Here is a 10,406-nt window from a genome sequence, read left to right as displayed (position 1 = left end):
CTGGCACGAAGATGAGGAAAAGAACAACAGTCCTCATTTAGCTGTAGGCTATGTGTGAATGTTCATACTGCAAAATTCTTTCTCAGTCAAGTCAAGTAGAAAAAGTAGAAAAACCTGTCAATGTACCAGTTTCTTTATTAAAGATAACGCAATGAAATGTGCTGCAAGGGGTATGTGTTTTCTTTATAAAAATAAATCTAGATTCCATACTTAGAATGGGACATTATAAAAACCTGACCTCTCCCGGCTGTGTGATAACTGAATGAAGAATCTCCATAAAGTATTAGATCAGGATCAGATATCCATCTTTCTACATACTTTTGCTGCACTCCTTTAAGTACTACTTCATAGTTAATTTACTTCCCAGAGAAACTATGCTGAAATACTTGCAAGTGTAACACAGCGCACATGCACAGTGTGGGCTTATACAGTGGCTACCACAGTAACTTCCGCTGCACCTCTGGAGTTGTACCAATGTGGGTCAAAATATGAAAAGGGCCAAGTTTGAACCATTTTGAAAGAAAAGGCTTGGTCAGGACAGCATAGTGAATGATGCTCCTTAATATATAAATAGAGAATTAAAGACCAAGTAATTAGCAAGTGTTTCAAAGGCACCGACTCAACTTTAGGTTTTATTCAGTGCAACTAATCAACTCTATCAAATTCACTACAAAGTTTCTTGAGGTTTATTGATGAGTAAATTACATTTCAGGTTTTCATTTCGACCACATTATGTTGGCATACTTTACACATCTTACTCAGTCACCTGATCACAGTAACTGTATATGTGCACTATGAATCCTAACAACTGAGCTGGGCCACAGCACTATTCAAAGCTGCACGGAGTGAACTTGCTGATGTGGATTAAAATGACCTTCTTTGGCTATAATGCTGACAAACTTGAATTCACCACCAGTCACCAAACCAACAACCTGCCTCACCCCCCAGGATAATCAAAGTATGGAAATCTCGCAGACCACCCACAAACACACACACACACACACACACACACACACACACACACACACGGGCACTGCATGGTGCAGCTTGCCCACCTGAATGTGAAGTTGTATTTTTCCACAAAGTCCTGTGAAATTAGCAAAAAAAAAAAAGCTCAAGTCTGAAATATTAGAGTGTATGGCAGTTTCATTGCACTTTTACACATGCACACACACTGTACATGCACATACGTTTTGCTAGGTGGCACAATGGCCCAACTGACAATGGAAATATCCTTCATCAAGATGTTTAGCCATGCCCCGCATCCACAGCAAACTTTCTGTTGAGAGGAGTGCCTTGTGTGGTTGCAGGAACCATTCACCTTCACCTATGAAGGTCCTGCTTTGTTCTTTTAGTGATGCTTCATTTCTTTCTTTTCTTCTCTAAAAGTGCAGAAAAGGTGAACAGCATTACACTAATGGGCATTCAAGCTAATGTTTACTCACAGCAATGAATTAGTGTCCATGAATGAGCCTGTAAGAGATACAGCAGGTATATAAGGCCATGAAGGAGAATCATTATTATTTAGAGAAGTCAAAATAAGGATTTAGAGAAGTCAAAATAAATACATCAAGACAGGAAAGTCAAGAGAGGTCACACAATGCCCTGCTACTGTGCTACTCACAGTGTAAAAAGCAATTTTTATTAGTATTAGGTATAATAAGTTTCCCAGTAGTATACATATTTAGTATTTAAGATAAGTGATGAGTATTTACCAAGGCATTTGAATATCATTTCAAAAAGTTAGGATGTTTGTTTCTAAAACACAAACTCAAGCAAAGCTCCATTGACAAAACTCACATATTTTTTTTAGGTTAATAAGTTTTATTTGGATGCAGAAGCTCACATCTCTTTATTAGTCTGCAGGTCCTTTTTAGACATGTCTATTATAAACATGAGTGACTCCTCATTTAGAATTGGCATTCAAATTGGCAGGATAAATCCAGGCAAAAAAAGTGACAGAGCAGCATTGAGGTGCACTTAACGCCCACCTGCTGTACTGAGCGGCTTCCAGGTGTGAATATACAGTATATACCAGTGAGCGTACCCTGGTTGAAAAATGTGTGTGTGTGTGTGTGTGTGTGTGTGTGTGTGTGTGTGTGCGCACACATAGTCACATAATAATAACATAAGAGGTAAGGAGTCATTACTTAAGTTGGACATACCTTGGTGCTGTTTCACAAAAGCAGAATTTATAAATCCAGGATAAGTGATAAAGCGAGGCTTGACCTAGTCTAATCTGTGCATCCTGGCTTGGTGCGTTTCACGAAGGCCAAGCCTGGCTGAGGAGGAGCGGCTAGGTCAAGCCAGGCTGAAGTATTTCGGATAGATGCGTGTTCTTGGCTTTCCTTAACAGACTGCGAGGTCGATAACAGATTTACTGATGCTAAAATGGAGAATACGCATTGTTCATACTTTATACAGAGTGAGCAGCAGCTTCTTGTGGAAGTATTATAACGTGAAACACATTATTTGTAAAAAAAGAAACATTACACTAGCACCTTCATAATGCATGTAATGTTCATGCCTCGGCGAGGCAAAATGGGACACTGACACGCCAAACCCAATGGACCTGCGGGTGTATTACATGCTTAGGCGTGATACTGGGTTGCATAATCATACCATTCAAGGATTAGGCTACTAATCATTTGCACAAATTAATCATTGTACTCTTTGCCTTAAAAGTAAGCAGTAGATAATGTTCCTCAGGAAATTTACCATGAAGATCAATTTTCTACAACGCTAGAATATGATGCATAAATATCTCTTTCAGTCGGTTTCTCCTTCTCTCATGGGCTAATATACATATTAACTTCCACTGCTCGCTTTTAATGCAAAGTGTTCAACGGTTCGTTTTTGCAAAAGACAAGCGGCTCAATGAATGGTTTCAGTTAAGAGCAGTAGGTCGTAAATGTATATTTTTAGATATTCATTCATTCGGTCTGCTATTATTTATTTTTTTATAAATGATGAGTTTCCTTCTTTACATATTATATGCTTTGCTCCCTCATATATATGGACATAGAAATTAAAGACACTGAAGAAATTGGACTCTAAAAATCTAGAAACTATAAAGATAATTAAGTGATAATGCACACAGTAAACATGTCTGTAACACAGTCTATTCATCAGTTATTTCCCCCCAGCAAAATATAAGGTCAAAAACCATTGAGGTGTCCCCTCCCTGTTGTTACATGAATGTACAGTAGTCTACACTATATAGTTACTGGTTCAGTGAACTAAGACTATAATTAAGGAGGACTGTACAATTTGGACAGGTTTTTATAATTGTACAATCCTCCCAAATTATAGTCCCAGTTTACTGGACAACACAACTTGTGTGCAAAGAATGCCAATTTATTGAATCCTTTATTGTTAAAGAATACAAAAAAAATGAATCAACTAAAATAATTTAAGGTGCATTGGTCCACTATAGAAACACACATGTACAGCACTTTATATATTGCCCTTAGTAAGACTTCATTTAAAAACACAATTGGCAACTTTATCAGCCTTTTCTAATTATCTCAACAACTGCCGTAATATATTCATCAAACTTCTAACAACAATATGTGAACAGCAGTCTTCATACAGTAATATAACAGTAACAATGACTCACATGAATAATTATAAAAAATAATGGTCACAACTTTAAATAACAGTACTTAAACGAACAGCAATGCACCTGTTGTATTTTTATGAAGGCTGATACAATAGGGTAAAACCACTGCTGAGTGAACAGAAAAGGCCCCAGGATGAATAAATCCTGGCTGTTAGCCTGGTCAGGAGCAGGGTAGCTGCACAGAATAAATCTCCATGGTAACGTCTCGTCTCAGTGTAGGTGCCTCTGCTGTTGTGAAACCGACTCAAGGCTAAATTGAGCCAGGATAACTGGGAAATCCCGGCTTAATCCCTTATCTTGGTTTTGTGAAATAGCTCTCTTCTTTCCAATTGCTCACCCAGTCTCGAGAAGAAACCTCATTTGGGTACCTCATCAAACATGCACTCACACATAGAGAAACAACAAAAACAACAACAATACTCTACACGCAACTGGACAATCATCACAGGTCAACACCTCCGTCAGAATCTGTCCCCTCAGAGACAGAATAGGTGTCCATCCGTAGCAGGAGCAAAGCTTTATTTTGGTTGTGAGGTTCAAAGGTCCTGAGATGCAAGTTGACAGAAGCTGTCATGGCTGCCTGTGTCAGTGAACCTGAAAATATTTGTTTGGAAGCATCAAACACTAAGAGAAACCCATGGGTGAAAACTAAGGCTGTAGAATGAAAGCAACTAAAAACATGTCCACTTAGTTGTTAGATTAAAGGGTGGGGTAGCTTGCACCATTTGTTTTTCTCAGTGTATTTTTTATGTGAAAATATAAAATTGGCAGTCTTGGATTTATTTACTTGAACTCCACCATATAAGTTTTAGTTTTCTTTTAGTTTTTCATTTTATTTGTTTAGTTTGGAATTTTTATTGCAGATTTCCTAACAACCAACAACCAAATAATTGTGGAAGGAAAGAAATGAGTATATGCCCACCAAACCACATATTGAATTGGTATTTCCACTTACTATACAATCCCTCTTTTGAAATGTTTCATACATAGTTGATTTGCTCAGCATGACAATAAGAAATAAAGACATCACCCATAAAGTCTCTATAAATATATTTCTGTTGTCACTATTACGACTTAAAAAAAAAAAAAAAGGGCTTCCTTTGGAATGTTTCATGGCCTCTGACCCCATAGTGCAGGGAGTTTACATATCCATCTCTCCACTAGTAAAAACCACATTCCTACCTTCGAACTGGGTCAAAGATGAAAGATGACAGAAATCTGATGCTGACAAGCGAGACAGATCCGACATTCAGAAACAACATTTCGTTTGGAAGCCCGAGAAAAAAAAACAAAAAACTGTACAATAAAATATAACCACACATTATGACACACAGATGTCAAGTATGCGCCATGTTTACATCTGTGCTTCCTTGAGGTAGGACTTTCTAAATGATGTTGTCTTTCGCTAATTTTCAACCATACATTCACCTTGACTGCAATTTCTGTCGGGAACATTTAAACACATGGACATGCATTGTAGGCATGAAATGCAAGGCGCTCGGTATTGATTTAGGGAAGCCTGCATAGGTAGAAGTGGTGAAGGGGTATGCCTGCTGTTGCTAGGCAGCCACAAAGTTGAATGCTGTCACTCACTTTTTGTAAAAGAGATCTGAAGTTCTGTGCCCCTTTCAGGCAAGCTTTTGTTTCGTTAGCATCTGTTTATCAATCAGTCTTTCTGAAAAGCTAATACTGCAACCGTAATGGGTCTCAGTGGGTATGTGCCACTGTCACTGCCTGTGAAATGTAAGAACCTCGCCATTTTAACATATACAGGTACACTGCATTCAACAACCACGGCTTACATTTCTCTTAGACATAGGAGCAGTATCAAACCCTTGGGTAAAGTGAAGCTGTTAAATGTTCTGGTAGCTGTCCAAACAAGAAGAGAAAAAAACTCTCACAAATTATTCTTAGTCCCAACAATTCTGTAATATATTTCTTCCATTTTTCCTGTTTAAGTAATGTAACAAAGGCTTTGCCTCTTTTTTTCTGTCTAAACAACAGAGAAAAGAAACTGTGACTGTGCTGTTTTGCTACTTGGAGTTAACATAATAAACTTGGAGTGACTGTGGCACTTTTTTAAAACAAAAATCCAGATCTGTAGCCCATTAAATAATATTTTACCAGGCAAAGTGTCTATTCATGGAAGTGGCCAGTGAAAGTCACACATAATCATATATGACCTTCATTTGGTGGACATTTGGAGCGGTCAGTAAGCCATTCTCTGGAGACAGGAGGAGACAGTAAACAGAAGGGTCACTTTCTATCACCAGCTGTGGATAAATATGCAGACCTCGGAAATCTGGATAAATGGTGTGGGATGTAAAAATTGCTTACACTTGTAGACACATAAACTGATTAATTTAAGCAACATGATTGGATTGTCTGTGCTCCAGTTCCACTCGTGAATGTATTTGAATCAGAAGTTAAGAATTCATATCTGTTCATTTCACAGCTGCATTGCAATCAGCTAATTTAGCAGCTTAATTAGCATCATGTTGCTATGTATATTGTGGACATTTTAAACGGACACCGATAACTGCATATCTCATATCTTTTGTCTATCATATAGTCTCATTTAGTAGCATTTAATGTAAAATAATCATTTTTATTCTCTCAAATCAACAGTGACACCATAGTGTGTGCTTTATTTAAACACTGTTTCTTTCTCCATTTATTTTGAAGGCAGGCTTTCACCATTTTCTGCAAGATGACAAATAGCAGGAACTGACATGCAACTAGACTTAAACCTTGAACCTAGTTCAGGGTCAGTACCTTAAACCCCTAATCCACCTTAACAGCACTCAAACAAGTGCTCTTCAAAGGCCTGATGAAATGGTATCCTTACTTCCTTACTTTCTTCTTCTTTTTCTTTGTCTTCTTTCTTCCTCTTTATAGTTGTATTGCCAGGCTACAAACTACCAATTAAGCTGCATGCCGCCACCTACTGTACCGGCGTGTGTAATATCATGACTTTAAACAACCATGACTAATAAAAAACAAAAACAAACATTTTTACTTCCTTAATGTCATGTAGTTCATATTGTAACAGGATTTAAAGGTAAAGACGTTTTTAGCCCCGCCTATTTATGCAGCATTTCACCATTTTTTTTCCAGGAAGTAACTTTTATAAAGAAGAAGAAGAAGAGGAAGAAGAAGAAGTAGTAGTCATTTTTCCAGGAAGTAAAAATCCCACATGGCAAAGAATTATGTGAAAATGTAGATCACTGCCTCCATTCTTAAACATGCTGAACAAACAAAGATGCACATTAGGAGGAAGAGCAAATGTAAGGTTGAGTTTGATTCTGAATTAGGTAGCCAGCCAATTCCTTCCTGCATTAAATGCCAAAGAAAATGGAAAAGTTTGCAAATGGAAGACCCACACACTCAATCTGCTGCAAAGAAAGGAAGGCAGCTATGCTGTGTTTTCAACTAGCAGCAGTGTGAGGATAAAAAACGAACTTTTAAGTTGACAACATTTTCAAACTGATTAAAAATGCCCAGTTTGTACTGGTCGTCGAGTCTCTGGTAAAGCTGGAGGCCAAGAGGGAGGACTTTTATAAGAGAACAGATGTCTTCATGAAGATGGCTACATGGACTTTTTCCAAGTGACAACAAACCGTAAGCTAGTCATTTCTTGCAGTTTATTTTTTGGTGTTTGTATGGTGTGTTGTATGTGTTGTTTTGGCTGCCTTTGCTTGTTTTGATGTTGTAACCTACTAAAATATCCGTATGTATATTCTGTAGCTAAGTCTTATTAATTTGACTTCACTTTTTGTGAATGGTGTTTATGGTTTGCTGACTGGGCCTGTAGCTTCAATAGTATTTAGGGCACTTGGTAGGTAGGGCTGCCAACTTTTCAATTTAGGCATTGGTCTGTACATTTTCGAAATGGTTTCAGATAAACGAACTCTCATTCAATATAAATCTAATTTGATGATATTTTGTGACAAAAATAAAATGTATGCAAAAGAAAAAAGCCAACATATTGATAGGCAATATTGAAATAACTCCAGTTAATTGTGTCAAATTACTAGGTTTCATATGATGAAAATTTTACAAGGAAGCACCATATTGAATTTGTGTAAAAGACTATGAAGTAATTTGGCATTTTGAATAGAATTCATTAATTGATAAATCACTTTACATGTTTTATTTATTTAGTATTTTGTTTAATTTACCTATATATCATGTATTGTAACTGTCTGAGCCACCACTTAACCAACGTACTTAAATAAGATTCTGCAAATCCAAAAGAATTTTGTGAGAATAATTAGTTAAGCTAGAAGATGTGATTCATCTGCTCCTCTCTTTAGAAAACAAAAACTTTCAAGCTATATCAGACTTGTGTTTATGTATAAAAATGTACACTTGACCCAAGATTTGCCCAGCACTTTCCAATATTTTTTAAGTTATCTACAGAGTTTTAGTATACAATACAAGACCCTCTAATGACTTATCTCCTATTTTGTAGGACGTCCCTTAACACCCACAAAGGTGATTTCAGTTATTCTAGCTGATTAGACCTCCTCTTAGGGTGAAAGTGGGCTGGTGCGTACATTAGAATTTATTGGTTCACAAATTAAAAGCATTCATTTATGAAAAACCAATTCCATAATCATGGTCAATGATGAATAAGTAATACTCCAATAGTTTACTTTTACAGTTGGGAGTTCTATTAAAAATGAATTCCTTATGAATCACTTTAAAACTTCTCGCTCCGCTAATGACTCCCTCAGGACTAATCGTTCCTGACAGTCTTTAACCTGGGGTCTCCATCATGAACACTGTGTAAAAAAAATGTGACTAACAATAAGTTTCCTCTGAGGAAAACTCTATTGGATTTCCAGGTTTGTCAGTGCACTGGGCAGGGTGCACTTGACTGGCCGCGCCACTGAATTAACAAAAATAGTCTGTTGAGTCCAAACGGCATTAATGCTTGAGAGTTGGCAGCCCTCTACTGTGTGTTTTGACTTCTTATACGTAATGATATGGAAGATGTGCCTCTATATGAATGACATGCATCTATAGAAAGTTTGTTCCCCCTAAACCTTGTTTATGATGTTATGCCATGTAATACATTTTTTTTGTCTATTTATTTTTTTCTAGCTGTTTATTTCTGTTTTTATCTTTTTCTACATGTTGTTAATTGTTGGCGTTTTTGTTTTTAGGCAGATCTACAAAAAGTAAGTTTCATTTAAATTTTCTTAAAGTCTGATGTTTTTGGCAGGCTGCCGTGCCTATCTATCTCTCTGAGTATCTATGATGACCGCCGCGTCTCTTATCTATCTATCTTTCTATCTATCTATCTATCTATCTATCTATCTATCGCTCATATCTCTTTCTATGTATAATGGCCACTGTGTCACAAATATCCTTGATCTATTTGTGTCTTAAAATTAAGTGTAATTTTTATTTTCTTTAAGTCTATGATGTGTTTTAGGCTGCCCGCTGTGCCGACCTATCTATCTCTTATTTATTATGGCCACCGTGCCTTGGCTATCTCTCTCCGTCCCTTATAACTCTTCATCTCTCTATCTCACTATGTATCATGGCTGCCGTGCCATGAATATCTTTCATCTAACTAATCAGCTTAGATCAATATTGATCCCATAACATTTTTATTAACTGTAGTAATCCCTCATTTGGGAAATTAAATGTTTACACCCTATTATTATTATTATTATTATTATTATTATTATTATTATTATTATTATTATTATTATTATTATTCATTACAAACACACATTGGCCTAAAATAGACAGGACCTATAGACATGCATTAGTTGAAGAAAGATGTTAATAGGACTGCCACATATTCAGGGATCCAAGCAGTTAGGCTTTCAGTGGCTTGCTCAAGGGCACATACACAGTGCCCAAGAGGCGTACTGGCACCTCTTGAGCTACACCACCCCGGAAAAATCTACAAAAAGTGTCATTTTAAGTCTTTAAGTCTGCTATGTGATTTTGGCTGGCTGCCATGCCTACCAATTTTTCCTATCTATCTCTTTGATTATCTATCATGGCTGCCACGCCTTGACCATTTCTATGTTCTTTCTATCCCTCATCTCTCTATTTATTTCTGAATCTGTCCATCTCTCTATTTAGTTTAATTTTTATTTTCTATATATCAGTGTTGCAATTTTTGTTCGGCCTTGCCATGACTTTCCATCTCTCGATCTTTCTCTTGGATTATATATCATGGCCGCTGCACCATGACTGTCTCTCTATCCGTGTCTCTATCTATGTATGTATCGATTCTTTCTATTATTGTATCAAGTGACCGCTTTAAGTCTATGATGTGTTTTGGCTGGCCGCCGTGCCTACCTATCTATTTGATTATGATGGCTGCTGCGCCAATACTACTTTATCTCTCTATCTATCCCTCATCTTTCCATCTATCCCTAATATCTCTATCCATATCTCTATTTTTATCTATGTATCATGGCCGCTGTGACATGAATATCTTTCATCAATCTGCATCTAATTAGGGTGGATCAAAATTGGTCCAATAACGGTTTTATTTACTTCATCAATCCCTCTTTTATGAAAATTAAATGTTTACACTCTAAGTCAGGGGTCACCAACACGGTGCCTGCGGGCACCAGGTTGCCCCCAAGGACCACATGAGTAGCCCTCAGACCTGTTCTAAAAATGGAAATTGAATATTGATATTATCTGTTTCCCACCTTGTTAAGTCATTGTTGATAATTATTGATAAGGATAAATCATTAACAGGATCAGTGTCTTCACATAGATGAGCATCATTAATCATTAATAACCA

The 10,406-nt window shown here is 37.0% G+C and overlaps 1 long non-coding RNA gene across 1 annotated transcript in view; it reads left to right on the top strand.

Moving 5' to 3' along the window:
* The first annotated feature begins 6,752 nt into the window (after positions 1–6,752).
* Positions 6,753–10,406, top strand: part of LOC114557957 (uncharacterized) — a 34,060-nt gene continuing 30,406 nt past the window's right edge. The window contains exons 1-2 of the long non-coding RNA XR_003692872.1: positions 6,753–7,243; positions 8,794–8,808. This is a non-coding gene — a long non-coding RNA (uncharacterized LOC114557957). The remainder of the gene's footprint in view (positions 7,244–8,793; positions 8,809–10,406) is intronic.

This window comes from Perca flavescens, chromosome 6 (assembly GCF_004354835.1).
Source record: "Perca flavescens isolate YP-PL-M2 chromosome 6, PFLA_1.0, whole genome shotgun sequence".
NCBI lineage: Eukaryota > Metazoa > Chordata > Actinopteri > Perciformes > Percidae > Perca > Perca flavescens.
Note: the sequence above shows the minus strand (reverse complement) of the source record. Positions and strands in the feature narration are given on the sequence as shown.